The 7,472-nt window shown below is 40.1% G+C and overlaps 1 pseudogene; it reads left to right on the top strand.

The window, feature by feature from the left end:
• Positions 1 to 2,055: 2,055 nt before the first annotated feature.
• LOC101572335 lies at positions 2,056 to 2,833 on the top strand (annotated as a pseudogene).
• The last annotated feature ends 4,639 nt before the right edge of the window (positions 2,834 to 7,472 follow it).

Raw genomic sequence — 7,472 nt, 5'->3', positions numbered from 1 at the left:
ACCTCAGTGCATTTCTAAAGTGTGTGGTAGAACGAATAAATTCTAACCTATATTGAATAATATTAGATATGATTTAAACATTTTACATTTATGAATTTTACTAACCTTCATAACTCCCATGGATTTTATTTTATAGAGGAGGAATTTTAGGCACTGAGTGGTTGAATAATTGTCATGTAACTCTAGGATGATAGAGCTAAGATTTAGCACTGGGCAGCTGGGCTTCAGATTGTGTATATACTGTGTTATCCTTTGCAGCTTTAAGATTTTCTTTCCAAAGCCCTTGCTTTTTCTTTTCATTGTAGTGGACATATGTATTTGAGTTCAACATAGAGTAACTTCACATTTCCCCTCTGGTATGAATGTATAAAACCTTATCTGGATCCCTAGAACTCTTCACTTGTGGAATTATAACCATTTCTCAGCCTCCAAAAGTCTCCATTGATTTCTCAGATCAAATGTCCAAAACTTCTGCTCCCTCCACAGCCTTCCAAATAAAAGATCTTATTTTACAGTGCACTCTCATTGCTTGTTAGCATATCCTCTTTTAGAAAAATTTGCATTATTGTGTTGCTATCTTCCCACCTTGCCCCCCACAGTTTGCTGTTTTCATGAGAATTACTATTTTATATTTGTTCAACAGTCTACAGTCTGCTTTCTTGGACATCATTTTTCTAGTTCTCCACAACAGATCCACGAGGCACCTACCTGGAGGACTGCAACCAGATACTGTCTACTCGAGTTCTCTGAGGATGGATCATCCTGTATTACTCAACAGCATCCAGCAGGGCTCAGCTCTTCGAGCCTACTGTGATGTTCTACACTTACAGGCTTTGCTCTTGCCTTCAGCATGATTTCCCCTCCCCCTTTGCATATTAACCTGAATTGAATGGAATCCCATTTTCAGATCATTTTGAAGATCAGTAAACTGAGTCTGAGAAGGGTTCCAGAAACTTCTGCAGTTCCTGGCTAAAAAATAACAGCACTGGAACTTAACTGTTAACACGTTAGAACCATTGCCCAAATTATCTTAACTGCTTGGAATATTCTGTTCTCAGTGTCAGGACAAAAATTGTCACATTTTTCAAATAGCATCTCAAGACTCATTCACACCTTCAACTTAAACCTTATTTACTTGATTGCCTACTTTTTACTATGTACTTCCCACTTGCCTCTAATCTTTGGATCAGGAACTGAATTTTCTTTCCTTTGGCCTTTATTACCTAATGAAGTTTATATGGGTACCCCAGGAAATTCCTGTAAACCTTAGTACACATAAACAGCACACAAGTGACTATGTTCTCCTTCATGGCCAGGATAGGACCTTCTCTGGCTATCCCAGAGTCTTCCAGTGTTAGCATTCTCTGCTAGCTTAGATGGTACCCAATTCCCTGAGACCTCTTCACTTGGATGAGAAGTTCTGGAATCTAACAGAGTTAGCAGAATTATCTTCCTCTCATTGTGCACTGCAAAAACAAAGTGAAGACCTATAGCCTGAAAGGCCTAAGCTTATTTCTTGGCTCTCTTGTCCTCCTCTCTCTCATTTGAATGCTGTCAATCAAAATAGTAGATGTTCTATTTAAGTTCCAGAGTTATTGTGGGATCAAATCAAGTAAGGAGGTGATGTGTGTAAAGTACTTTGTCAATTTTATGTATAGGTCTCCATATCATTAACTTTCACTTTTTTGTGGATCTATTTGAAAAATTTACTAAAATGTAAATTTTAGCAAATGTACATTTGCTAAAATGTAGTAGGCTTTAGTGAGCAATGTAAAGTTTATTTGTAACTCTAAATCAATACTTACAGTGCTTCCAGAGTTACTTGAGAGTGTACACAGGGTTAGGAAAAATTTAAGCTATACAATAAGCATATTCTACGTTGAGATGAAATGAGGTGACGTTCTGCAATAGTGTTTTAGCTTTCATCTTATAGTGTCCTTTTCACCACTTATTCCATACTTTTGTGATTTTGCATGGTGTTGAAGCATAGTTCTAAAGTGTGACCTGGAGCTCTTAAGTACATAAAGGTAGTGGTGGGCCTTTTTGATAAAATGAATGTTAGAAAAGCTTTTTTCAGCCCTGGTGGAGCAGCAGCAGTGCAGCAGTGGAAGGAACAGCTCTTTGCTCAATGATGCCTTATCTGGATCTGGACACCTGAACCCTGGAGGGTGGCCTGGAGCCCAGGAGAACCAGTCTGGGGCAGGGGCTACCCAGGCGCTGTCTATCCTGGTAGCGCCTACCCTGGCAGCCTATTCCTGGGGCTTACCCCGGACAGGCACCTCCAGGGGGCCAGGCAGGCCCCAGGAGCCTATCCAGGCTCCGGTGCACCTGGCTCCTACCCCAGTTCTGCGCCTGGAGCCTACCGCGGTGCCAGCCCCTACCGTGAACCCTCTGGACAGCTGACTGTGCCCTACGACCTGCCCCTGCCTGGTGCAGTCCTGTCATGCATGCTCGTAGCATTCTTGGCACCGTGAAGATCAGCACCAACAGACTGGCTCTGGACTTCAAACAAGGGAATGGCGTGTCTTTCCACTTCAACCTGAGCTTCGACAAGAACAATAGGCAGGTCACTGTGTACAACGCTAAACAGAACAACGCCTGGGGCTGGGAGCAGCAGCAGCAGCAGCAGCAGCAGCAGCAGCAGGCCTTCCCTTTCGAGGTGGGCGAGCAGTTCAAAATCTAGGTGCTGGTAGAAGTGGATCACTTCAAGGTGGTGGCCAATGAGGCCCACTTGCTGCAGTACAACCACCGGCTGAGGAACTTCATGGTAATCAACAAACTGGGGATTTCTGGCGACATAACCCTCACTAGCACGTCCTGCAGTATGATATAATCCGGGAAGGCAGATGCTTCCGTAGAAATGATTGAATCCAAACCTTGCCTGTTCAAAGGCTCCAGGCTCACTATGTGTGAAAAGTTTTACATTTCTGTATCAATATTCTCATAAGTCAATCATGTAATAAATGTCATGCGAAGTCAAAAATAAAAAGCTTTTATCAGATCTGAGCATGGAGACTGTGCTTAAGTTCAATTTTAATGTACTAGCAATAGATATTAATTTACTGGTCATTGAAAAAAATGTACCTAAAACAAGGTTATATTTATATTCTTTGATGAAAATAATATGATTAGATCTTTTAGGAACCTAACCTGTATTTCCCTTAGTGGCTGTGTCTCAGTGTTTGTTAATTTAGGGTCTGTGATAACTTTGTAGGATACATTGACCTGAATAATTAGAACACACTGTGTTAGTTTGTCAGAACAGCTTCATATTTGTGGCCATTATTGTCCCATCTTTGACTGTTCTCAGTCCCTAGTCCAGTGATCTTTGAACTTTGACTATCAATGAATCATTGAGGAGCTGAGTGTGGTGGCACATGCCTATAATTCCAGTAACCAGGAGACTGAGGCAGGAGGATCACAAACTCAAGGCCAGCATGGGTGACACAGTGTAGTAAGTTTGAAGTATATAGTGAGACTCTGCTTCAAAAAGAAAAAAAAATATGCTATAACCCAGAGATATAGATTAAGCAGTTTCTGATGTAGGTTCAAGGGTCACAGAAGTCTTGACGAGGAAAGCCTGTTAATAGGTCAGAACTGGTGCAGTGCAGACAGTGATGAGCTTAACATGCTAGCATGATAAGATCAGCCTTCTGGGGATTTCATTGAACCTGCTCTGTGAGAGGCTTTCTCCCAGGTGGAAGTAGATACTTTTTTTTTTTTTTACATCCGTGACTGGAGCCTCAGGAGCAATGCAGGGGAAAAGGTCTTCAAGCAGTGATGGTGATCCTAGGGGTATGTGGGTTGTATTGGGCTTTTTATATCCCTGAAAGGGTTTGCCATCACTGCCAAAGAGTAGAGGAAGGTAAAGGCCCTCCTGGGAGCTAGTCACCCAAGGCTTTCGCTTTTGAAGAATCACAGATGCATCCTTCTCTTTAATGTTTTATGAAACATTCTCCAGAGACATAGGTGAGGAAAAGCCAAACTATACCCACTTTGGCTGGAAATCTTTAGATTTGGGAGCAAAGTAGCTCCAGCAATCACAATACCTTCTACCAATATGAGAAGCAACACTGGGCAGTACTTAAATCCCTTACATTTTGTCAAAGGAATGCCAATTAGTTTCCTACACGCATTCACTTTTCTAATTAATCTCTGCCCCCAGACATGAAAAGAATATTTTAGAGATTTTATTTAATGACAAGGACCTCATAGTGTATTCAATGGGGAAGTAATATTTTTTTTCAGAACTTTGAGACCCAGAGGGCTGGTTAGCGCATGCTTAGGGAGAAGCACTCCAGGATATTCTTCCCTGGTGGGGTGGTGGTTGTGATGGATGCAGTGGACTGTGGACACAAGCAGCAACTTGTTGTCTTGCTGTTTTCCGGCAGTGTGAGTCTGGAAAAATATTCAACCTTTAGAATATTTCTCTTGTAGAGAAATGGAGCTGACAGCCCCTAGAGAGGTTAACAGAAGCTCTGCAAAACCTCCACGGCTGGCGTGTGACCTCTCCTTCCACCTCCCGGCCTTCTGTGGACAAGAAGACTGTCTTGTTCATCTTTAGGGTCATGATCTACAGTCTAAGTCCTATATCAATTGCTTTCGCCTTTTCCTCTTCATTTTCCCCTTCCTTTGGTAACTTCATCCATTTATTTAGTTTCCTGTATGAGTGATATAACCTAAGAATCCTGTGTTGGTGTGGTCATGGAAAGTAAGTGTATTAACTTTTAAAGGAACATAATTCCATTTTGTCCAGGAGTTTTTATAAATGATTGTTGGGAATTCTGAGTGTCTTGGTTTGAGAAAAGGGCATCTCCAAAATCAGCAGGTGTCTAGTAAGTATATGGGGGGCTGGCTTTGGTCAGGGCTCCTCATTTGTGTCACTTTTGTTGCTGGAAGATAAATTGGCTTTCAAGAGAGATGACTGGGATTCTTGATTTTAGAGCATGGCTGTCCTAATTATAAACTCTGGCTTATTACTTACTGCGTCAGATAACTAGGAAAATGAAGTTTCTGAGACTCAGATTGGTCATCTGTAAAATTGGATAACCAAGCCTGTCTTTCAGAGTTTTTGTAAAGTGAAGCAATATTTTATGGAAATGTCTGGCTCATAGCTCAAGATCAACAAATAGTAGCTACTATTTATAGCAAAAGGGATGGCAAACAGCTGGAAGGCTCAGTGAAGATGAGATAGGTCATTAATTTTCAAGCTGTTTTCAGACCTAGTTATGACAATATAGTGTCATGCTAATTTTAAGATGAATCATAAACAATTTTCTGTACTAGACGTTAACCAGTGCTTGGGATCGTGTTAAATTTTCATGGTTTCTTGAACAGTGTTCTCATTTACCTGTCTTCTGCTGTACTAAAAAAGAATGGGAAAGAAAAATATGGAAAACATAGCCATTTATTGAGGAAGTGTGCCTATGGGTGTATATTTTGTGCAAAAATTTCCTTTATTGAGCTTATTAAAGTGGGAAAAAGGTTGAAAGTCACAAAGGTAACTTAGTCAGAAGTTCAGAAGAATCAATGTGTTAGATTAGTTTAGCTAATGTAAGTACCCTCAGGATTTCCGCTTCGGCAGGCCCTCATGTTCCTCTTTGCCTTAGGATGGTCCTATGAATTATGTAGTTGACTTTATATACCTATGCTCTCTTGTGACTTGCACTTCACTTTTGTTTTTATTGGTGTAAAGCCATTATATAGATTTTTCTCTAGGCATAGGCCAATTGCAACATTGGTTCTTTGATACTGATTGCATTGGGAAGCTCAGCATCTCCTTAATACCAAGTAACAGACTCTTGGTTTCACCAGCTGGACTTTCTTAACGTCCTCTCATTTTAAAAAAATATGCTTCTGGGGTTTTAATCCAGGGTCTTTTTACTTAGCTATACTCTCAGCCTTTTAAGATGCTTTATTTCGGACAGTTGTTAAGTTGTTCATGCTGGACGTGAAATTTTGATTCTCCTACCCCATGTTCCCAGAGTGTAGGTAATATAGGAGTGTACCACCAGGCTTTGCTTCATCCGCTCATAATTTGACCTTGAAATTTATCATTAGTGAATTAAACCACCTTTAGAAGCAGTATTTTCTCTTTAACTAACATTCCTCTCTCCTTCCCCCTCCCATGACTCATCTGAATCAAGCAGTGTTGGAATTTGCTTGAAAAAAGAGAAATTAATTGGTCATCATGAATGATCCACTTGTCTCAAGCTGAGCTACATATAGCTTGTGTTAAAATCTAATTATGTTTTTGTCTCATTGTTGATTCTTCTCTTCTGATTTCTCTTTATAGCTCAGGGATTGATATAGAGCAGACAGTAAGCAAGTATCTCTTCAATAGGTAAAAAAATGACTAGAAAAATCTCATGTTTGTTTAATCTAATTTCAAAGTGATTAGGTAGGTGCTTCTTTAAGGGAAATGTCAGAAGGGTTCAGAATTGCAGAAAACAGAACAAAGAACTGACTAGATTCTGATTGCCCTAGTAACGGTTGGCCCACATGACAGGCCATGGAAGGAAAAACAACGAATAGTTAAGGAGCAAGTATTAGAGGCCCAGAATCTTCACATACATATTTCTGTAGGTTTCCCAGATAACAAAACTAAGAGCCAGAGTAGGAGTGACCTGACTAACCTCACATGTATATAAATATTTATTTCTTAACCAAATTTAATTTAATTTGCTCACCTGCCACACATTCCCCTACTTCACCTAGTTCTGAGGCATGAGAAAAATGCGGCATCAGGTCACCTTTAGTTGTAAAGGCAAATATTTGGTTCGGTTACCTCTACCTAATAAAAGCTATGTATCTTTTATTTGTAAAGAAATTAGATTGAGTAATTAGATCCATTAAGCAAAAAAAATTTAAAAGAAATTTTAATCTTTTATTTATTTGGTACAGGGTCTCACTACACAGCTCAGACTCATAATGATCCTCATGTCTAGCCCTCCCTAGCACTGGGATTACAGTTATAGGCCACCACACCCAGTTTCAGTGGTAGGCTCAGCTGCCTGGGATTCCATGGCATGTGGTACCTCGGATTGAACATGGGTCCTTGCACTTGCCAGACAGGCACTTAGACTGTGCAGCTATTCACTCAGCCCAGTAAAAATTGTAATAGTGGATTGTATTAACACTAGGGATTTCTGCTCAAGGAGTTGTGCAGTAACAGGGCTACTGAGAGAATATACTTTGAAGATTCTTTTGCTATGTATAGAATTTAAAAAAGCAGTTAATATCTGGAATATACAAAGGACTTCTCTTCCAATAGGGAAAAAGCAGAATCCACAATAGTGAATGGAAGAAGAACCAAAGAAACCCAAATGTTTTATGCTTAAATGCATAGCTCAAACTCAGTAATAATCAGCAAGATGAAAACTAAAATAGCCATTCCATTTTTTATAAATCTGGGTGGAAAGTAGAAAATTTCAAGCCTTGATCCAGATGTGGGGCATAGAAGTCTTATTCAT

Source organism: Octodon degus, unplaced genomic scaffold (genome assembly GCF_000260255.1).
Source record: "Octodon degus isolate 3935 unplaced genomic scaffold, OctDeg1.0 scaffold00012, whole genome shotgun sequence".
In the NCBI taxonomy this organism is placed as follows: Eukaryota; Metazoa; Chordata; class Mammalia; order Rodentia; family Octodontidae; genus Octodon; species Octodon degus.
This window is presented reverse-complemented; position numbering and strand designations above follow the sequence as displayed.